This window comes from Haemaphysalis longicornis, unplaced genomic scaffold (assembly GCF_048455015.1).
Source record: "Haemaphysalis longicornis isolate Haplotype H1 unplaced genomic scaffold, Haemaphysalis longicornis Haplotype H1 scaffold_1, whole genome shotgun sequence".
Lineage (NCBI taxonomy): Eukaryota > Metazoa > Arthropoda > Arachnida > Ixodida > Ixodidae > Haemaphysalis > Haemaphysalis longicornis.
In genome coordinates this window covers 283,258,219-283,279,877 of record NW_027526203.1, presented here as the reverse complement: position 1 = coordinate 283,279,877, position 21,659 = coordinate 283,258,219, and the positions used below count along the sequence as shown (strand labels likewise).

At 48.6% G+C, this 21,659-nt stretch overlaps 1 pseudogene across 2 annotated transcripts in view; it reads right to left on the bottom strand.

The window, feature by feature from the left end:
* LOC144146976 (serine/threonine-protein kinase NLK pseudogene) overlaps positions 1-21,659 on the bottom strand; it is a 38,409-nt pseudogene that overhangs the window by 1,906 nt on the left and 14,844 nt on the right. The window lies entirely within an intron of this gene.

Sequence of the window (21,659 nt, the reverse complement as noted above, 5' to 3'; positions counted from 1 at the left end):
GCAGCACCTTTCTAAAAAGCAAGCACCTACCCCAACAAATACATTATACCTGTGTCACTGAGCCACCCTGGAACATGTGATTTCTGTTCGCGGCACAGCGGCAGGTGTAGCGAGACACGATGGAGAGCAGCAGCGAAGGCCTTACGGAAGAATTACCATAAAAATCGAAGCAGCTAAGGTGGAAGGCAGCTTATACCTAGAAAGCTAGTGAAAGAATTTGAAAAAAACTAAGCGATGAAGAAAATGATTGATTGTAGGGTTTAACGCGCCGACGCAACGCAGGCGATGAGGCGCGCCGTAGTGGAGCGCTCCGGATTAATTTTGACCACCTGGGGATCTTTAACGTGCGCCGAAATCTCGCACACACGGGCGTTTTTGCTTTTCGCCTCCATCAGAAAAGCAGCCGGCGCGGCCGGGAATCCAACCCACGACGTCGTGCTCAGCAGCGCAACGCCTTAACCACTGAGCCGCCGCGGTGGTGCGGCGAAGAAAATGAACGCGGCCCAACCACTACACACGCTGCTAAAGTTCGGAGCGGACGCACTTCAGAAGGAAAGGGTCCGTGTATGTGCTTGCTTTAATGCAGATGTCGTCGGAAGGCGATAGTCTTCTGTCGCCCCTGCCACGTAACACCCCAAGTTCTCGCCCCTTCCACCCCTCAGGGCGGCTTTTTTTCTCCCCTCTCGCTCCTCCTATGAGGAATGATTTGGAAGTTCACTAGATTAAATTTGATTTTCGCCCGTTCAGAGTACTGGCGCTCCATCTGTAGGGGCATAGTTGTGGTTGGATCAGCTCAAGCTGACATACTTTGTCTCGGGGTTTGCTGTTGTCTCGCCTCTCTTAGACACCGTTCATAACCCGCTTCTTTTTTTGTAATTTCTAATCGTAACAACCAACCCAACGCCATTCTTAAATAAAAAATGCTAGTCATTTTGCCTCAACTATGCCTGAGGATTCCCGTTCACTAAATAATGTAAACATGTATGAGCCATGCCACCAATTTTAGTAGTTTGGAACGGTCTTGCCTATTTATTTATTTATTTATTTATTTATTTGTTTATTAATGCTGCGATATTTGTTCGAGATCTTAGCAGGGTGGGAGAAACATAATTTACATGACTCACCTTCGCGGCAAAACTCACAAACATACACAAAATATGCAGAAAGCAAAAAGATGCATCTTGTGAGCAGGTGCGACTCGAAAGCGGATAGCGATTTTTCGGTTTCCGCATTCTTTGAGAGGTTGTTGCAATCGGCAATGGTTCTTATGAATACACGCGGCGGCAAAATAAGCCGGGGCACGCGAGCGCGTGGCAAAATGCATCGCGGCGCCACCTACCGTTGCACTTCTGGTGTCGAGACGCCGATGTGCGCGGGCGCGTTCAACCCCTATACTCTGCCCCGTCTTTTTTTTTTTTTTTTTTTTTGCTTCAAGCGGCAAAGCTATAGCATTGAGCGCTTGGCACTAGGGGTAACTTGTTAGGCTGAACACGTCTCGATGGCACACGCTTCTGCGGCGAACGGCGAGGGTGAAGCGGGATTTGCAGTATTTGCCTGGCTCTGATAAAGCTAGCATTGCAACGAGGTTTCGATATCTTAGTTTTAAGGCCGATAGCGTTTGTTTCGCTGTCTAAACGCGAAACTGGTCTGTGTCAGTGCCAATCAATTCGACGTGTATTGCAGCCTATTACTACTTGTCTCCTTTTTTGTCAAACCTATGACCATGCCGATCTCTGCTCGCGTTGTTTTCCCGTCAATACCTGCTTTAGTACTTGTGCAAGGTGATTTCGCATCACACTTTATTCAAATAATCTATTTCTCGCCTCAATTCATTTCCGTTTTGGTGGGCTCATTTTTATGTACCAACCAACTGCAGGTTTTAGGCAAAAAATACAATTACGCGATGGGATATATGTGGCAGAAGATCGTCACCGAGACGGGCAAGACATGTTATCTGTGGGATCGGGGCAGAGCGAGCAACGCACAGTTCGCCCTCACCGTTCGCCGCGGAAGCGTGTACGAGCGATGCATGTTGGCAAGAAAGTGACCCGTATGGCCAAGCGCTGAACATGATCAGCTTTGCTTGTTGGAATGAAAGCAAAAACAGGGCAACGATCCATAGAGTTCCATACTAATATATACTAGAGGGAAATCTGGCGCCACTGTCTAGGGGAGCCGCGCTTCGGCGAGCATTCCGTTATGTACCGGGCCGGCACGTTCGACTTGTCCTTTACATGGGTCATGAGCAGGCTGAAAAGTTGGCTCTGGCTGCAAAAAGCAACAATATTACTGTAGAAGGTTCATCAAATTTCTTTTATTAATACAAAATTGAGCCTCCAAAAAATTTATTTGTCAGTGATTATTATTAGGAGCTTTATGCACGATGAACAAGAAAAAAATGTTACCCTTTTTTGTTGATTTTGGCTTCGAGACAAAAAGAAGCCATGTGGCTAGCTAAGCAGAGTAGGCGAGGAACGTCGCTAGCGGCAATGTTGTGGCCCACGGCGGCCCGCTACTGCAGCGACAGATTTAACTCTAGTATATATTAGTATGAAACTATGCAACAAGCATGGTTGGACGCGCACGCGCACATGAATATCTCGACACCTTAAGTGCAATGCCGGATGTCACCGCGATGCATTTTGGCACGCGCTCTTGTGCCCCGGCTTATTTTGCCGCCGGTTGTACATCGTGTACAAGCATTCTTCTACCTGATTTTTAGCCAGGTTGTTGGATCTAATAAAAGAGAGACAGGCAAACAAAAATTTCTGCGTTTAGGTAGCGAAAGGAGGATTGTCAACTAAAAAAAAAAACGACGAAAAGCCCAGGAACGGACATGGACCTACCTCCTCCTCAGTGAACGTCGTCTCTGCGCTATCGTGGCTTAATTCGCTGCTGCTTTCAGTCTCGCCTCTCAACAACTGACGCTGGCATCGCATGACAACCTCATTGAAAGGCACTTCGGCAGCATATTTGTAATAGGCAAGTTATACAGCGCTTAACATGAATGGTGGCGTACGGAACAAGTTGGAAGGCGACATCAGCTTACGATTTCAAAACTACTGATACATTCAGCTTGGTCTGATGAACGCCGCTCCTGCAAGGCTGCGGCGTGAACTGAGGCAACCTTATAGCTTTGTTAAGGCGAAATGATTGTTCGGCTCTATGGGGCACGTATAATAACAATTTTCACGCCGAAACCACCGGTGGAAACTCTACGGGCTGCTTTTTTGTTTATGTCTATTCCCGTGTGACCCCACCTAACTGATTAAATAATATCACGACAGCATCCAGCAATTTGTAGGCCAGCGCCAGTAGCCGGCATGATCATGCAAAAGCAACGTCAACGTACACGTATACACCAAAAGCCGCAGTCTAGCGAGCGTTGTCTGCAAGGTGGTCTCAGAAGCAAGACAAGCACTGACACTGCAATGCGCTTCTCTCTTCAAAGGGGCCTTACAGAAAAAGGGCCTTACAAAGGGGCCTTACAGTTTTGTTCATTCGAAAGATTACTTCCTTAGAATCATACTGACATCCCTTTTAGCGTCAACTTCGCCCAGATAAGATATATACAATTAGGGAAAAGGGAATGGTCATGCGACCCACTAGCTCATTTCCCGCAACAGAGCATGTGATGTCATATGTGCCAACTCTGCAATTGGCCGAGGCCGGCAAAAGCAAAAGTAAATTATGCAGGGCTTAATGCTTGCCGAACGAGCTATTTGCGCTTAAATTTAGGGCACATTCTTTTTATAGCTGTAAGAATGGTGTGATAAACAGTGGAAGTTACGAAACTACACGTTAACATAGAATTACCGATGCGTACTGCTGTTAGTACTGCGCTCACTGCTTGTTTTAAATGCGCAGCAGTGCGGCGCTTTGGGGTTGCCTTAGACGACACTGGCCGATTGGCTTGCGACGGTATCTCACGTGACCATATTTGTCGAGCGAACACAATCTTTCACGAAACAATTATTTTCTACCTAAACAAAAACAAGCCACGAACAAATACGGTCAAAAACAAAGCGAAGGCAGAAAACGGCCCGCCGCGGTATGCTGGCGCCATCTAGGTTGACTAAAGGTAAAGGAGGGCCGTAGCACACGAAAATTGGTTTGATGACCTGTTCTTATATCGATGATGGTTTAGGTTTAATGACGCAAGGCCGACATGGGCAAAGAGCGCCAAACACAGTTATTTGATGAGGAGGGAAATCGAATAAAATCAGTTAATGACTATGAGCACGGCTGGTGTAAAGGGCCAGGGTGAAGAACATGAGTGGTTAAAAGATAAATAAGGTGGCTGGTGTATAGGACCAGGGGTAAAACTATGGGTGGTATGAGATGAGTTGCAAGAAATGAACTTCTGATAGAAACTTAAAGGTGCGCTAAAAAGAAAACATGGCATCGTCTTCTAAGAAGTATGACGGGTGTGGTGGAATATATCGTGTGTGTAGTTGTGGGAAGTGTTTGCGTCGTGTAATGTCGAGTGCCTTGCATTGTATGAGGATGTGGATCACGGATAGGGCCTCTCCGCACCTGCTGCACAGAGGTCTTGGAGATCCAGTGAGAAGGTGCGAGTGCGTTGCATGTGTGTGCCCTATCCGTAATCTAGCCAAGGCGACTTCAGTGTATCTATTACGTGTGTAGGTGGTGTATGGTCCTAAGTGTGGTTTTATTACGTGTAACTTGTTGTCTGTTTGTTCGCTCCAGTGTGTTTGCCATGTTTTGCGAGGTTGTTGTCTGATGTGTGGTTCACGTCGGTGTAGGGTAATGTGGTTATGTCTACTGTATTCAAGAGTGTAGCAGCAGCAGCCATTCGATCCGCTGCTTCATTCCCGGCTATACCACAGTGGCCAGGGACCCAGCAAAGGACAAGTTCAAATTTGTGGACATACACAGACATAATACCTTTGATGACAAGATTTACAACGTGATTTTTTGAAGACTTTGTTGACGACAATGCCCGCACAACACTGAGGGAATCTGTATAGATAATGGATTGTGGGATGTGGCTTTGAAGTATAAGATTGACAACAAGAAGTACACCATAAGCCTCTGCCGTAAAGATACTTGTATTACTGTTAAGAGTTCTAGTGACACTAAGGCCGGGCCCATGCGCCGCGCAGGACACCGAGGTGTAGGTTTTAGAGGCATCCGTATAAAATTCAGAACACTGATACTTCTGCTCAAATACAAGAAGTGCTGCAGAATTGCACATGTGAGAGCTCGGTTTTTATTTACATGTGTGAAAGATGTGTCGCATGATACAGGGCGGAGATTCCATGGTGGTATAAAATATGTTAGAGAACTTTGGATTGTATCTAAAAAGGAGACAGCAAGCTCTGACGCTTCCTTTCTAACTCTAAGAGAAGAGCGCAGAGAACGATGGTCTATTTAAAAGGAGTTCAGTCATCGATGTATCATGAAAAACTGATTTAAAAGGATGGCGAGGCATGGATGAAATTTTAAAAGCATAAAGGAGATCTGTGTATGCTCGCTGACGTTGTAGGTTCCATTTGTTGCACTCTACATACAAGCTTTCAACTGGACTAGTCCGGAAGGCACCACACGCCAAGTGGAGCCCTAGATGAAGCACAGGGTCCAGCATTCTGAGGGATGTTTTAGTGGCTGACCCATAGACAACGCTACCGTAGTCCAATCGTGAACCTATTAGGCTGCTAAAAACACGTAAAAGTTGTTTGTCAGCACCAAAAGAAACGTGCGAGAGAACCTTCAGGATAGTCAGTGTTTTTAAGCATTTATGTTTTAGTTGTTTTATGTGTGGGATAAATGTGAGCTTTTCGTCAAAGATAATACCTAAGAACTTGTGTTCCTTTTTTACAGGAATAGAGGCATCGTGGAGTTGAATGTCTGGATCCGGCCGAATGCCACGCCTCTCGGAAAACAAAACACAAGTGCACTTTCCTGGACTAAATTTAAAACCGTTGCTATCTGCCCAGCCGGCTAGCTTGTTCACACCAAGCTGGACTTCCCGCTCGCAGATAGACAAGTTACACGATTAGGAGGAGAGTTGAACGTCGTCTAAATAGATTGAACAGGAAATCGATGGTGGCAGCACCTTCCGAAGAGAATTCATTTTTACAATAAACAAAGCGCAACTCAAAACTCCACCTTGTGGCACGCCATTTTCCTGCACATGAACCCTAGAAAGTGCAGTTCCAACTCGCACGCGAAATGTTCTTTCAGACAGGTAACTGGCAATCTTGTTCATCATGTTACCCGACATGCCAAAGGACTTAAAATCGCTGAGGATGCCGTACCGCCAGGCAGTATCGTACGCCTTTTCAAGATTAAAGAATACTGTCATACAGTACTGCTTGTGCAGGAAAGCATCTTTGATATATGACTAACGCAACGAGTTGATCGTTGGCAGGTCGCCCCGCCCTAAAGCCTGCCTGGCAGCTCTCGAGAAGACCGTTGTACTCTAAGAAGTACACGAGTCTCCTGTTTATCATCTTCTCGAAGAGCCCACACAGGCAGCTTGTCAGGGCAATGGGACGATAACTGGCGGGAGAGGAAGGGTCCTTCCCTTCCTTTAGGACAGCCACTACTAAGGCCTCCCTCCAAGAGCGTGGAATGTGCCCCGAAAGCCATATTTTATTGTATAGGTGTAAGAGTGTTTCAAGAGTGTCTGGGTGTAGGTGTTGTATCTTGAAGTATGTAATCTTATCTGCGCCTGGAGCTGAAGGTTTGCACGTGCTCAGGGCAGCCCTCAACTCATAGAGAGTGAATTCAGAGTTGTAAGAAGTTTTTGATCTGTCTTTGTCTTGTAAGGGCTTTTTTTCTGCAGATGTTTTGTGTTTCATGAAAGTGTTCGTGTAGTGTGCTGAACTGGACACGCGTTCGAAGTGTTGTGCAAGTGTGTTAGCCTGGTTTTCAAGTGTGTCCTCTGTTGTGCTAACCAGGGGAAGGCTGTGTGTCTGTTGTCCTTTGAGCTTGCGGATACGTGTCCAGACTTTGTGTGTATCCGTGTATGAATTAATGTCAAGAAGGTGTGCCAACTCTCTCGTTTTGCCTCACGGCGCACACGTTTTCCGAACGCCTTGGCCCGTTTGCACAAAATAAGGTTACCCGACGTGGGGTACCGACGAAGGATACCCCATGCCTTGTTCTGGGCCTCCCGCGCCCGCCTACAGTCCTCATTCCACCACGGCCTCCTCTGGTTGCACGGGGCACCAGAGGCGTGGGGAATGGACTTTTCGGCGGCGTCGAGGATGTGCGCCGTGAGGAGTTGGGTAGCTTCTTCAACGTGTAGGTGTCCTATGGATGTGTGGTGTAGTTTCGATGTCTCTGTAAATGTGTTCCAGTTAGCTCGTGCTTCATTGAACCTATTATGGGAAGATGAACTGCTTGGGCCTTTACCTATATATGTTAGTGAAGTGGGGAAGTGGTCACTGCCATATGGGTCCGTGCCCACACCCCACGCAAGACATGGAAAGAATTGCCGAACCAATAGCCAAGTCAAGATTTTAGTATGTATTGTGTCGTATGTTATAGTATGTAGGCTGTTTCTTGTTGAAAAGGCATGCTCCAGAGGATTTTAAAAACTTCTCTATCAGGCGACCTCGGGCATCCGTGCGAAAAGAGCCCCAAAGAGAATTGTGTGCATTGAAGTCGCCTGTTAGGATGTATGGCTCAGGCAGCTGGTCGACCAGCGCCTCAAAGTCAGAGCTGAGAAGTGCAAGATCAGGAGAGATGTAGATGGAGCATACCGTTATCAACCTATTAAATATTATTGTGCGGACGGCTACAGCCTCAAGGACGGTGTTCAAGGTGACAGGGTGGCATGCTAAGGATTTGCGGGTGATTATGGCCACACCACCAGAAGAGTGTGTACAGCTAACCCTGTCCTTTCTGTATACCAGGTAACTATTCAAGAAATTTGTGTGCTTGGAATTCAGATGTGTTTCCTGGACACGCATTAAACTTGGCTTATTGGCATGCAGAATCTCATGCACGTCGTCAAGATTATTCAGTAGGCCTCTGCAGTTCCATTGAACTATATTTTCTCTTCCCATTATGATGTGTTAGACCTACTGGAGTGTGACTATTTACGCAAGGTCTTTCGGGGCTTGCACTCTTGGGAGGGGCTTTTTTATTTTCTCTGGAGGTTTAGATGGAGGGACCCGCTCCTTCCGCTGCAAAGCAGACAGGATAAGTCCCACATCCACCTCATCATCAGATTTGGAAGGGGTACCCGGCGTACCGGTCCCCCCGAACTTGGCACCCTTTGCGGGGCCCTTCGTTTTGGCCGCGACCGCCGAGGGCGTCAGGAGCGCCCCGGGGGGCATAGGCGGTGCGGCAGAGGTGGGAATTACTGCGGTTTCCTCCGTCTCCATCTCCTCCGGGCCCTCGCGTGTGCTTCGGGCCGGCGGAGAGGAGGAAACGGTGGGTGCAGCAGCATGCCACCACAGCCGCTGCTCTCTCAGCGAGCGGTGCGGAGGCGGGTTGGGCTGCAAGAGGCAACCCAGGGAAAGGGGGGAGGGGGGGGCGGGACCAAGTCCGACTCTCGGTACTGGATGCCCGCCGAAACGATGATGATGATGATGATGATGATCGTTAGAGTTTTTTGGCGCAAGGCCAGCTGGGGCAAAGAGCGCCAAACAAAAGTATCTAAAATAAAATATAGGCTACTAAAGCCAAAATAACAATAAAATCAATTAACGGCAATGGTGATGGCTGGTGTATAGGGCCAGATATGATTATGCGTGATAGGAGATGAGGTTTAAAAACTTGACGTCGGACAAATACTCAAACACACGTTTCACGGAAACAATGGCATCATCACCTAGAAAAAACGCTGGATGTAGGGGAATATGTTGTCTGTACAGTTCTCTGAAGTGTTTGTGTCGTGTTGTGTGAAGTGCCTTGCATGTGATTAGTATGTGCACTACGGATAGGGCCTCTCCGCACCTGCTGCACTGGGGTCTAGAAGATCCCGTCAGCAGATACGAGTGCGTCGCATGGGTGTGCCCTATCCGCAGCCTACCCAAGGCGACTTCCGTGTGTCTGTTGTGTGAGTCAGTTGTGTACCGTCCCAAGTGTGGCTTTATTACATGTAGTTTGTTGTCTGTCTGTTCGTCCCAGTGTGTTTGCCATGTTCTGCGCAGGTGTTGTCTTATGTGTGGCTTGAGGTCTGTGTAGGGTACCGTTGTAATGTCCACAGAGTTCCTGAGTGCAGCCGCACCGGCCCTCTCGTCTGCCAACTCGTTCCCAGAGATCCCTGCGTGTCCTGGGACCCAGCAGAGGACCAGCTCATGCTTTTGTGCATACACGGACATGATAGTGCAGAATACAAGATTAACTATGTGGTTTCTGGGGGGCTTGTGCGATGACAGTGCGCGAACAACACTCAAAGAATCTGTATATATGATGGAATTGGGAATGTGATTTTCAAGGATGTGTCATACAATCAGTAAAATTCCATACGCTTCTGCTGAAAAAATTGATGTGTGCACGATCATGGTTCTGGCTGCATTGAAATTAGGACCATGAGCAGCGCACGACACCATACTGGAGGTTTTAGAAGCGTCACTATAAAATTCTGCACATGTGTATTTAAACAGCAAAGACAGAAAGTGCTGCAGTATTGCAGCTCGTGGTACACGATTTTTGTCAAGTCTCATAAAAGAGAGGTCACACGACACAGGGCGAACTTGCCAAGGCGGTAAACTGTTAGAAAAGGATGACCTGTACACATCTAAAAACGAAGAACTGAGATCCGAGGCTCGCTCTCTCCCTCTAAGTGAAAAGGGCAGAGGAACGGATGGGCGATTTGCAAAGAGCAGAGATGTTGATGTATCGTTAAAGACAGGATAAAAAGGATGATTATTCAGTGATGAAATTTTAAAAGCATATAGCAAGTCCATGTACGTTCGTTGGTTCTCAAGGCTCCACTTATCACACTCGACATACAGACTCTCGACAGGGCTAGTGCGAAAAGCACCCGAGGCGAGACGAAGCCCCAAGTGTAGCACTGGGTCAAGCATTCGCAACGCTGTTTTAGTCGCCGACCCATATACCACACTGACATAGTCTAAACGAGACCCAACCAAAGCAGTATAGAGCCGTAGTAGGAGTTCTTTGTCGGAACCATAAGATTGATGGGAGAGAGCCTTAAGTATATTCATTGTTTTCAGACATTTATGTTTAAGTTCCTTGATGTGTGGAATGAATGTGAGTTTCTGGTCAAACACAACACCCAAGAACTTGTGCTCCTTGTTCACAGGAAGCGACACGCCATTAAGAGTAATGTCTGGGTCCATATGGACCCCTCGCTTCCTGGAGAACACAACGCAGGAGCTTTTTACAGGATTTAATTTAAAACCATTCTTGTCTGCCCAGCCGGCAAGTTTCTTTACACCAAGCTGGACTTGATGTTTCGCAGATTGACATATTGCATGATTTATAGGATATCTGCACGTCATCTACATACATGGAATAAGAGATTGTAGGTGGCAGTGCCTTACCAAGAGAGTTCATTTTTACTATGAAGAGAGTGCAGCTCAACACGCCACCCTGTGGCACGCCATTTTCTTGCACGTAAACGTTTGAGAGTGCACAACCAACTCTTACTCGAAACGTTCTGTCTGACAAGTAACTAACAAGAGTGTTTAACATGTTACCCGATACACCGAATGACTTGAGGTCCCTAAGGATCCCATAACGCCAAGCGGTGTCGTATGCCTTTTCAAGGTCGAAGAAGACAGTTAAACAATACTGCTTATGCGCGAAGGCATCCTTGATGTACGAGTCAAGAGCTACCAGCTGATCGTTCGTCGATCGCCCCACCCTAAAGCCTGCCTGGCAGCTCTCGAGAAGACCGTTGTACTCGAGGAAGTACACGAGCCTGCGATTTACCATCTTCTCGAAGAGCTTGCACAGGCTCGTCAGGGCTATAGGACGGTAGCTTGAGGGGGACGACGGGTCCTTTCCCTCCTTCAGGAAAGCTACAACTATAGCCTCCTTCCAAGAGTTTGGAATGTGCCCCGAAAGCCAAATCTTGTTATATAGGTGTAAGAGTGTTAGAAGAGTGTCTGCGTGCAGGTGTTGTATCATTGTGTATGTGATGTTGTCTGAGCCTGGAGCTGAGGGTTTACATGTGCTTAGAGCAGCCCTCAGCTCATGTAGTGAAAACAGGGAGTTGTAAGAAGTCTGATTTGTTGCTGTCGCGTAGGGACTTCTCTTCACAACAGGCTTTATGTTTCAGGAAAGTGTTTGTGTAGTGTGCTGAACTGGACACGTGTTGGAAGTGTTGTGTGAGTGTGTCAGCCTGGTCTTCGAGTGTGTCCCCTGTAGTGCTGACCAGAGGCAGGCTGTGTGTTTGTTGTCCCTTGAGTTTACGTATTCGTGTCCATACTTTCCTTGTGTCTGTGTAGGAGTTTATTGATGTTATGAATGTACGCCAACTCTCTCGTTTTGCCCCACGGCGCACACGTTTTCCTAACGCCTTGGCCCGTTTGTACAAGAGGAGGTTTCCCGACGTGGGGTACCGACGAAGGATACCCCACGCCTTGTTCTGGGCCTCTCGCGCCCGCCTACAGTCCTCATTCCACCACGGCCTCCGCTGGTTGCGCGGGGCACCAGAGGCGTGGGGAATGGACTTTTCGGCGGCGTCGAGGATGTGCGCCGTGAGGAGTTGGGTAGATTCTTCAACGTGTAGGTGTCCTATGGATGTGTGGTGTAGTTTGGATGTCTCTGTAAATGTATTCCAGTTAGCTCGTGTTTCATTGAACCGATTATGGGAAGATGGACTGCATGGGCCTTTACCTATGTATGTAAGTGAGGTGGGGAAGTGGTCACTGCCATATGGGTCAGTTCCCACACCCCACTCGAGAAGAGGAAAGAGAACTGCGGAGCCAATAGCCAAGTCAAGACATGAGTATGTGTTGTGTCCTATGTTATGATATGTAGGCTGTTTATTGTTGAAAAGGCATGCTCCAGAGGATGTAAGAAACCTCTCTATCAAGCGACCCCGGGCATCCGTACGAGAAGAGCCCCAAAGAGAATTGTGAGCATTAAGGTCGCCTGTTAGAATGTACGGTTCGGGCAGCCGGTCAACCAGCGCCTCAACGTCAGAGCTCGAAACTGTAACATCAGGAGGAATGTATATGGAGCATACCGTTATCAACCTATTAAATATTATTAAGCGTATTGCTACAGCCTCAAGGATAGTGTTTAAAGTGACAGGGTGGCATGCTAAGGATTTCCGGACGATTATGGCCACACCGCCAGAGGAGTGTGTGCAGCCATCCCTGTCCTTTCTGAAGACCATGTAACTATTCAAGAAATTTGTGTGCTTGGAATTCAAATGTGTTTCCTGAACACACATTACACTTGGCTGATTAGCATGCAGTATTTCGTATACATCGTCAAGATTTTTAAGAAGGCCTCTACAGTTCCATTGAATTATGTTTTCTCTTCCCATTATTTAGTGTGAGAGCTACTGGAGTGTGTGTGTTTGTTTATGTGTCGTCTTTCGGAGCTGTGACTCTCGCCTTTTTAGGCTTGTCGGGAGGCTTTGGCGTCGGGACGCGTTCCTTGCGCTGCGTTGCAGGCAGGAACGGCCCGACATCCATATCGTCGTCGGATGTCCGAGGGGTGCCCGACGGACCGGGCCCCCGGACTTGGCCCCCCCTCGGGAGCCCTTCGTTTGATCCGCCACCGCCGAGGGTGTCCGGGGCGCCAGAGGTGGCACGGGCGGTGCGGAGGCGGTGGGAACCGGTGCAGGGCCCGTGGTGTCCATCACCTCGGTACCCTGCAACGCACTGGAGGACGGGGAGACAGAGGCGGGAGCGGCACCGGTCCCGACGGAAGACGTTTGCACCACAACCGCTGCTGCCTCAGCAAGCGGCGTGGTGGCGGGTTGGGCTGCCTGAGGCAACCCACGGGGGGGCGGGGGAGGGACCAGGTCAGACTCGCTGAACTGGGTCCCTGTGGAAACCAGACGCCGCTCCGCCCCCCGGCGAGCCGCGTCGGCGTACCTCCCCAGAGGGAAAGAGGCGAACCTCTTTCGCGCCTCTGGGAAGGTGATGTTCTCCGTGACCTTGATGTTAATTATCTTTTTTTCCATTTGAAATTTTTCGCACTTGCGGGAGTACGCTGCATGCGGACCGCCGCAGTTCACACAAGTGAGGGTTTCGGATGGACAGTTGTCAGTCGGATGATCGTGCGCCGCGCATTTCGCACACGTCGTTCGGCCACGGCAAGAGGTTGTACCGTGCCCGAACCGCTGGCACTTAAAACAGCGCCGCGGATTCGGGATGTACGGACGGATGGAGCAACGGATAAAACCTGCATTGATGTGTTGTGGAAGAACTGCGCGGTCGAAAGTCAAGATAATGTGCTTGGTGGGAATCTCCTTGTCGTCTCTGCGGATAGTGATGCGTCTCACGGCAGTGACGCCCTGATCCTTCAAGCCGGCAAGGAGATCCGCATCCGTTTCGTTCAAAAGATCTGTCTCGGATATCACACCCTGGGAGCTGTTGAGGCTCCGATGGGGTGTGACCCTGATGTCTAGATCAGCCAGTCTAGTCTGAGCTAGAAGCTTCATGGACTGCTGCTTGTCATTTATTTCGATGAGGAGTTCACCAGACCTTTGTTTTTTGCACTTATATGATTTTCCTACTATGGCTTCAAGATACTTGGCGATCAAGAAGACTGACTGAGATGCTAGAGGGTAGGTTGGATTGAGCGATTCCATCACAAGAAATCGAGAAAAATTATCCGGTTCAGGAAATGTTAAAGATGGCAATTGGGGAAAAGATACTTCGGTGCGGCCCCTTTTCAGGGACCGATCACGTTTGGGGGGGGGGGGGGGGTTTGAAAATGCCATATAGCATAGTATAAAAGCAGGGAGACTGGGGTACTTTCTTCTTTGACCTTACCCTGGTAGCCAAAGAGGTCCCGGAGCTCCCTGCCTGGTGAACAGACAGGGAGCCCATCCGCCGGAGCTTGACCTGGGCTCCGACGGCCACCGTTCGTGGTTTCTAACCCTCCACCTATAAACACATTGCCAGGGTTGGATCCAGCGTATGTTTGGGGGCTCGGGGTCCGCGGTATCGCCAGTACCGCCACCAAGATTGCTCAAGGTGCCCCGTGCGGGGTTCCCGCCGAAACAAGACGCCGCTCCGCCCCCCGGCGAGCTGCGACGGCGTACCTCACCAGGGGGAAAGAGGCGAACCTCTTTCGCGCCTCTGGGAAGGTGATGTTTTCAGTGACTTTGATGTTGATTATTTTCTTTTCTAATTGAAACTTTTCACATTTTCTGGAGTAGGCCGCATGTGCACCCTGGCAGTTTACGCAAAGAAATTGTTGAACGTTACAGTTGTCGGGCGGGTGGTCGTGCTGGGCGCATTTTGCGCAGGTAAGTCGGCCGCGACAGGAGTTTGTGCCGTGCCCGAACCGTTGGCACTTGAAACAGCGCAGCGGGTTCGGGATGTACGGCCGGACTGAACATCAGATGTAACCTGCGTTGATGAATTCTGGAAGGGTGGACATGTGAAAGGTTAGGATGAGGTGCTTTGTCGGTATTTGTTTATCGTCTCTGCGGATGGTTATGCGCCTGACTGCTGTTACGCCCTGACTACGAAGGCCCTCCAGCAGGGCAGCTTCAGATTCATTTAGTAGGTCATACTCGAAAATCACGCCTTGGGAGCTGTTTAGGCTGCGGTGGGGCGGGACTCGGATTGGCAGATCGGCGATGCTGGTTTGAGCAAGAAGTTTATTGGCCTGATCCTGACTACTGACCTCGACAAGAATTTCACCGGTTCGATGTTTTTTGGCCTTATACGACCCTCCAACAATACCGTCAAGAAACTTTGAAATGAGAAATACTGACTGTGAAGCAAGAGGTTTTGATTGGTCTACAAATTCCATCACGATGAAGCGGGGATAGTTGTTCGGTTTCGGAGGACTCAAGTCAGGAAGTGGTGGAAAAGAAACTTCGGTTCGGTCCCTTTTCGGGGGCCGATCACGTTTCGGTTGGAGTTTTGAAAATATCATATAGCATAGTATAGAAGCAGGGGACGGGGGTACTTCCTTCGCTCGGGTTACCCTGATACCGAGAGAGGTCCCGGAGCTCCCTGCTTGGTAAACAAACAGGGAGCCCATACGCCGGAGATTGACCTGGGCTCCGACGGCCACCGTTTGAGGTTTCTACCCTTCACCTTAAAACACATCGCCACAGTTGGATCCAGCTTATGTATGGGGGCTCGGGGTCCGCGGTGTCGCCAACACCGTCACCAAGATTGCTCAAGGTGCCCCGTGTGGGGCCTGTTCTTATATCATTGCAGACGTCATGCAAACCCGATTTGGTGGGAGAATCAAAATTTTAACTCAATACTTTATTCACTGAAAAGTTAATCAATTTGTTTGCCGCCGGACAAGCGCTGGGGGCACTACAAAACACGAAATATTTCGAATAAAACAAACTTGTATTTTGTCTGCGTGGCTCCCTTAAGTTACTAGCCCCTCATAAACAGGTGCCTCTCTCGACTACGCGAGTTGGGAGACGTATGCACGCCGAGATCTGATAAAAGGCGGGGGAATTTGGAGCTTACTTGTTTTAATTACCATGAAGCTGTGTAAGGCAGAACAGGAAACATACGAATAAAAGCTCTTACGTAGCCCCCCCCCCCTCTCATTAAAAAAAGGCTGGAGAAAATGAACTTTCTTGCTAAAAGTGGTTAAGGCGTTGGGCTGCTGAGCCCAAGGACGCGGATTCGTTCCCAGCCGTGGCGGCCGCTGGGAACGAATGGGAAACATCATGAAGTACAAAACGTCCCCCCCGTTTGTATAAAATGTTCAGTCCACCCAAGTAAACGGGTATAAAATACCTCCAAAGTTGGAGGTCTTTCACACCCTTTTTCCTACACCCAATTCCACCCGCTTCAAACACCCTAATTTGTAGATTTACAACGTTATGTGAAAAAAGGTGTTGACATAATGAACACCCTTTTGAAGGGTGTTGAAAAGGTGTGGAATATGTGTTTGGTATTTAATACAATTTCATGACTTATTGAACATAACCACCTCACGATTAAATTGTTTTTGCAAGTCCGCACGCTGACTTTTATATGCTCACATTAAAATGCAAAATTCCAAAATTAGCGCTGAAGTGTCAGATTTTTGGCGACAGCCTCACCGACTATATCGGAGGACTTTCCTCTTCTGGCTGTAAAAGCAACAAGAGCAGATACATTTTTTAGTAAGTGTGTACTCGCTCTCCCCATGCATCCCGTTGGTTTTCTTGCTCAATTCATTTGTGGTCCAAGTAGGACTTGTGCGTGTTGAATGTGTCTCTATTTGATGCTGCGCACTCAGCCGATCTACAATGTCACGCGTAGATGCACTGCCCACACCCTTATTTTAGGGTGTTGAGCAACCTCACACCCGTTTTTTTAAGGTTTTAACAACAACATCCTTTTTAAGTGCGATGCACTTTATAAGCGACCCTGAATCCGCCGTCCGCATTGCTCCTCCTCCTCTCCGCTAGCAACGGCGCGAGGAGCGGAGAGGAGCGTCTGTAGCAACGGCGCAGCGACGTCACACCCCACGTGACCCGCGCGCGCTCCGCCTCCCGCGCCGTGGCTGCGCGCGCCCGCGCCGTGACGTCACACTCCCACGTGACCGCGCGCTGGCGCCTTTGCGTCTGCTCCCCCTCTCCTCGCGCCGTGACGTCACATGCTCTGCAGCTGGCGCGCCTCTCCCCCCGTTAGGTTTGCACTCACCCTCGGCGCGCGCCTCTCCCCTCGCCTGACAGCTCCCCCTCGCCGGTACTGCGCCTCTCAAGGCGATGGCAGAATTACTACGCCGTGTACTCTCGGCGCAAGAAATGCATTCGCACTTCCTCACGATTCCCTTCGGGGAGGTGGGGGGCAATTTTTTTCACCCTTACACCCTTTTTTTAGCCCGAACACCTAAACACCTTTAAAAGATGTGCGCCAGGGAACAAGATTTTCACACTCTTTTCGGCCAAAAGGGTGTAATAAGTTTAGTGTGTACTTTGTGCGTTCTTACCGAATCACAGACACAGCTGACGCTGAATTCGGATTACAGGTGTGGTAACCGTCCGTAATTCTTTCTTACTCACGCCTTTGTTTCCTGACTTGCCGAGTCAGGCGTTTTTTCAATCTATACACTCGACAGCTTTCTCAATGAAAGATAAACTGACAGTTTTTTTTTATTATTGTAATTCTGCATGTCCATATCTGCGTAGCTGAATGCGTTTCCAGGGTATCGCATCAGGGGAAGAAGGTGTAACTTTGTACGTGCTCAGTGTCGGTGCCACTTATCGGGATTCTCTTGACGTTTGTCTCGAAGCGCTTGGTACGCCTGCCATACCTAGAGAGATTCGACCCTCGACAATAGGGTGGGGAGGGGGGGTCGCATGAGCTGCTAAGGCGCTTGAGAGATAGCGCACCTGTTGTATTGAAGCCACGAAGTACAGGAAGAAACAACGTCCCTGTTCGGCAACTAGGCAAACAATGAAGCGGCTTGGTTCAATTTCTTTGTTTAATTTTTAAAGAATGGCTGCAGAACCTAATGTCATTCTTGACACCATTCAGTTTATTCAAGCGCCCACCAGAAAAGAATGCGCTACGCATTATACCCCCAGAAAGGCAGGCCTGGTACGCCTGTTCCGGCTGGCCTTGTTAGATACTGATGCTAGCTATATATAGTATACAAAACAAGAACACTCTGAACATCCACACAAATTCTTGCTGAAAATTCCGCTTTAAAAAAGTAAATTTTCGATTACAACGAACTCTTTACCGATGCACGTTCGAGTCCCAACAAATCCAGGATCAGCTGTGTAATGTTATCGCAGGAATAGCGGCGTTTGAGCCAAGGGGGCAGAATACAGTGGTGGACGGAATGCCTATTCACGTCGGTTATGTTGAGCAGATTAAGGTCAAACCGCGCATTCTTGACTCATACAACCCAAATGACAAATGAAACAACGGGTTTGTGACGACAAATGTGTGACCCACGAGACGGACGGATGGGCAGACAGACAGACGTACGTACGGGCAGAGACAGACAGAGACAGACAGGCAAGAGGATTTTTCGTAAAACGTTTTATAATATAAGCGTGCTCTTCATTGCACATGAAGTTACGATGATCGAGGCATTCGACGGGCAAGAGCAGTGCTACTTCCTATCCACCAGTGATGATATAAACAAGCTACAAGAGTTGACAAACAATCTTACCACGAAGACGTGCGACAGCCTGTGGCCACATGTAGACTTACAAAAGATTTTTTTTTTTTTTACACGATTGGATTTCAAGCTGCCCAACCTCCCTCTCCAAGCGAATATCTCTGTGCGTCGTCAGCTGAGAAGAGCTCTTACGAAAATTGCAGCAAGGTATGGCGCACGCGCACAAGACCCGGGCGTAAGGAGGAGGACATTCGGCAAACTGCCGCAGAATTCAATGAGAGAACAACTGGCCGAGGCAGCAGCAGCACCCGGGCTCGGGTGCACCATGCGTGGATTCTAATTAAGGACGGGAACCCCGGCCAAGCCGTTTCTCTCAATCTCTGTGTCTTGCAATTAATCAGTCGCTCCAATTTCATCGGTCATTAAAATGAAATCACAATTTGTAAGCGCACCGCGTCCCCTCCGCCGGTCTCCCTCTGATCTTTAAAGAGGAAACAACATCAGGCCCATATTAACACGCACGCACACCCGTACGCACACAGTGCCGCCGCTTAAACACCCGGGCCGGAGGTGGGGGACCGTGAATGGCTCGTTCGTTCTCTGGACTTTTTTACTGCTTTTGCCTGTGCTGTTTCTGGCTGCGCGCGAAATGAGGGGAGCAGAGCTGGAGAGCCGAGAACGAGGACAGAGACGCGCAAAAAGATAGCAAGAAGGAACGACATGAAGAACGGACTGGGAAACGTCATTGCACACTTCGTCGCGTTTCCTGCAAGGTCCAGAGATTTAAGAAAGCGGGGACGGAGAACGAGATTAAGAAGGAGGAAAGAACAACAAGAAAAAGATAAAGGTTACTGCCCTCCCTCGGCGGGGTATTGCACGGACGAAAATTGTTACCTTTAAGCAGAATTAAAAGGCGACGAGCGAAACAAGTAAACCGCTAGAAAGCAATGCTGAAAGACAGATTAACAGCAAGGGCTGAATCGGGATGAATGCTGCGCTTGCAGAGGCATACGAATAGGCAAAAAAAGGACGGCAGAAAGGAAGCCACGAAGATAACAGCTAGCGCTAAAATTCGTGTAAGAGGATCCGTTTCTTCTATAAAAGTGGTAACGAAATCTCTTTTACAGCCACTAAGGAGACGCACAAGCCACCAAATAAAGGTTCCCCGTTGTTTCACATCCTCCGCTATAACGATGACAATCGCTGGCTTAAAAAAAGGCGAGTAAGCAGAAACGGGACACCAAGGAGAAAGAACTTGTGTACAAAAGGGAAATTAGGGCTAGTGCGATATGAGTTGGGAAACACTTTCCGGTACACAGCTCTTTATCGTGGGGGAGGGGGGGGGGGGAGGACCTTGAAGCGACTTTAGATGTGATATCTTTCCAGTGTGCCTCTCCCTTTCTTCATCTCAGTCTCTTGTGGGGGCAGCCATAAACGCATAGTGGCAAGCTCTGTCCAGGTCATAGGAAAGCGTCATTTAGCCTAACATTATCATGGGTACATTCCTAGCGAGAAACGTCAATAGTAGAGTACAGTGGGTGTTTTCTCGAGGCGCAGCGCTGCAGGCTTGTGCCCGCCGCCGGTATCATGGCGCATTTACAACCGAAACCGAGTACTGGTCCAACAGCACATCTTACTGAAGCTTTTCTGAAGTCCATAATTGCACAGGCGCAACCTTTACAAATGGCCAGAGCATTTTGCTCCTTCCATAGTTCTCGTTGTGCGTTGAGAAAATATTAGAGCTATACTACGCCATGTCCTGCAAGGTCATTCATCGCGTCGCCATGACCTTGAGCCGTCGGAGCGGAAGTGGGGCAAGTGTGACGTCCCGCCACGTAATACGCTGCGGAGAAGCGCCGCAGCTGCGTTTGCTCGGAGCCTCACCGCTGGGGTACGGCGCGACTAGGAGAGGCTTTAACGAATGCTTCGCCGACGCTTGGTCGCTCAGTCTCGCCATGGATGACGCGCCGGCTGGATCGTTAGTGAGTGCGCTTTAGCGCGACTGATAGGGAGAATTCATTCATCCAGTAGATATAACTAGACGGCAGGCTGCGAAGAAGCAGGGATCTACGTGTGCTGCTTTCGCACTATATCACGTGGGTGGTGCCACCAACCATCTCTCGACCATCTCGAATGCTGGCCATGGAGACCTGAACGACAGCAGCAGTGGTTCAGGACTCCATGGGAGTCGATGGGAACCCGAGGTGCCATTTCGACGAACGCCGACGTGCAGACTGAGCAGACAATTTATATGAGTATGTGTTCCTATCATTTTTGTTGAAGGAAGAAGACAGCAAAAAACGTTTATGAAACTTTCAAATCGCCTAGTCTATCGCCAGCGAAAAGATCTTGAAAGATAAATTCAGTCGTCAGTTGTTTACAAAGTAAACAAGATTAATAAAGGTTCGCGATTCACCTCGCAGGCATTTCGTTGTCGATAGCGCAGCACCTCTGATTATGCTTCATACACGCTTCATTCGGCCACGCCGTTCGCAAGCCACTAGTCTCATCGTGCATAAACGATAAAGCTCAAAACGGAAAAATACCAAACAAAACATTCCGCGTAAGTATTTATCAAGACGCGAGGAGCACTTCCGCCAAAGCCGGCGCAATTGTCACATTGGGCCGCAAATGTGACCCCGGGATGAAGGGCATGCTACAAAGGCGTCTCTGTGCATGGCTTCAGTAACCATCGCAGCCCCGCTGCAGGAAGCGAGAAAGTTTGCGTGCGAGTAAGAAAGGAGGCGCATTCGCGCCGCGCCGGTTTCGACAACCATAGAGTTTCTCACAATATACACTAGAGAGGAATCTGGCGCTACCGGTTATGCGGCTCACATCAAAGCCGTCTGTGTCGTCATGGACCGCCATTACATCATACGCTCACCTTAGCTTCATCATTGGCTTGGATTGAAACGGTTTATTGACCGCAAATTTAAACAAAATGCCACAAAACACGAACAGTGTGCAATTATGTAAGTGGTAAATAAAACAGGATGTTTTAAAGCTAAGGAAAAAGGACGTAAGCGTATTTTTGCCGTAATGGTTGTGCCTGCTATCCTGCGGCCAAGGTGGTAGTTACGAACAATATTAAAATTTGGAGGAGAAATTTATTAGAGACTTATTTTCTTAATTTTACCGTTATTTCAAATAATAAGTTGTTTGAAGAGTTTGGAAAGTTTTTTTTAGATCATGATGGTTGGTGTTTAATGGCGCAAGGCCACCGAGGGCAAAGAGCGCCAGACAAGAAGTTATTTAATGAAGAGAAGTGATTACAACAAAAAGTTAGGTATAAAAACGTGTAAACCGGACATAGTAAAATCAATTAAAGATAATGGGGATGGCTGGTGTATATGGCCAGATTTGATTAGGCATGATAGGAAATGAGGTTTAAAAACTTAACGTCTGACAAATACATAAACACACGTTTCACAGAAACCATGGCATCGTCACCCAGAAAAAACGATGGTGTAGCGGGA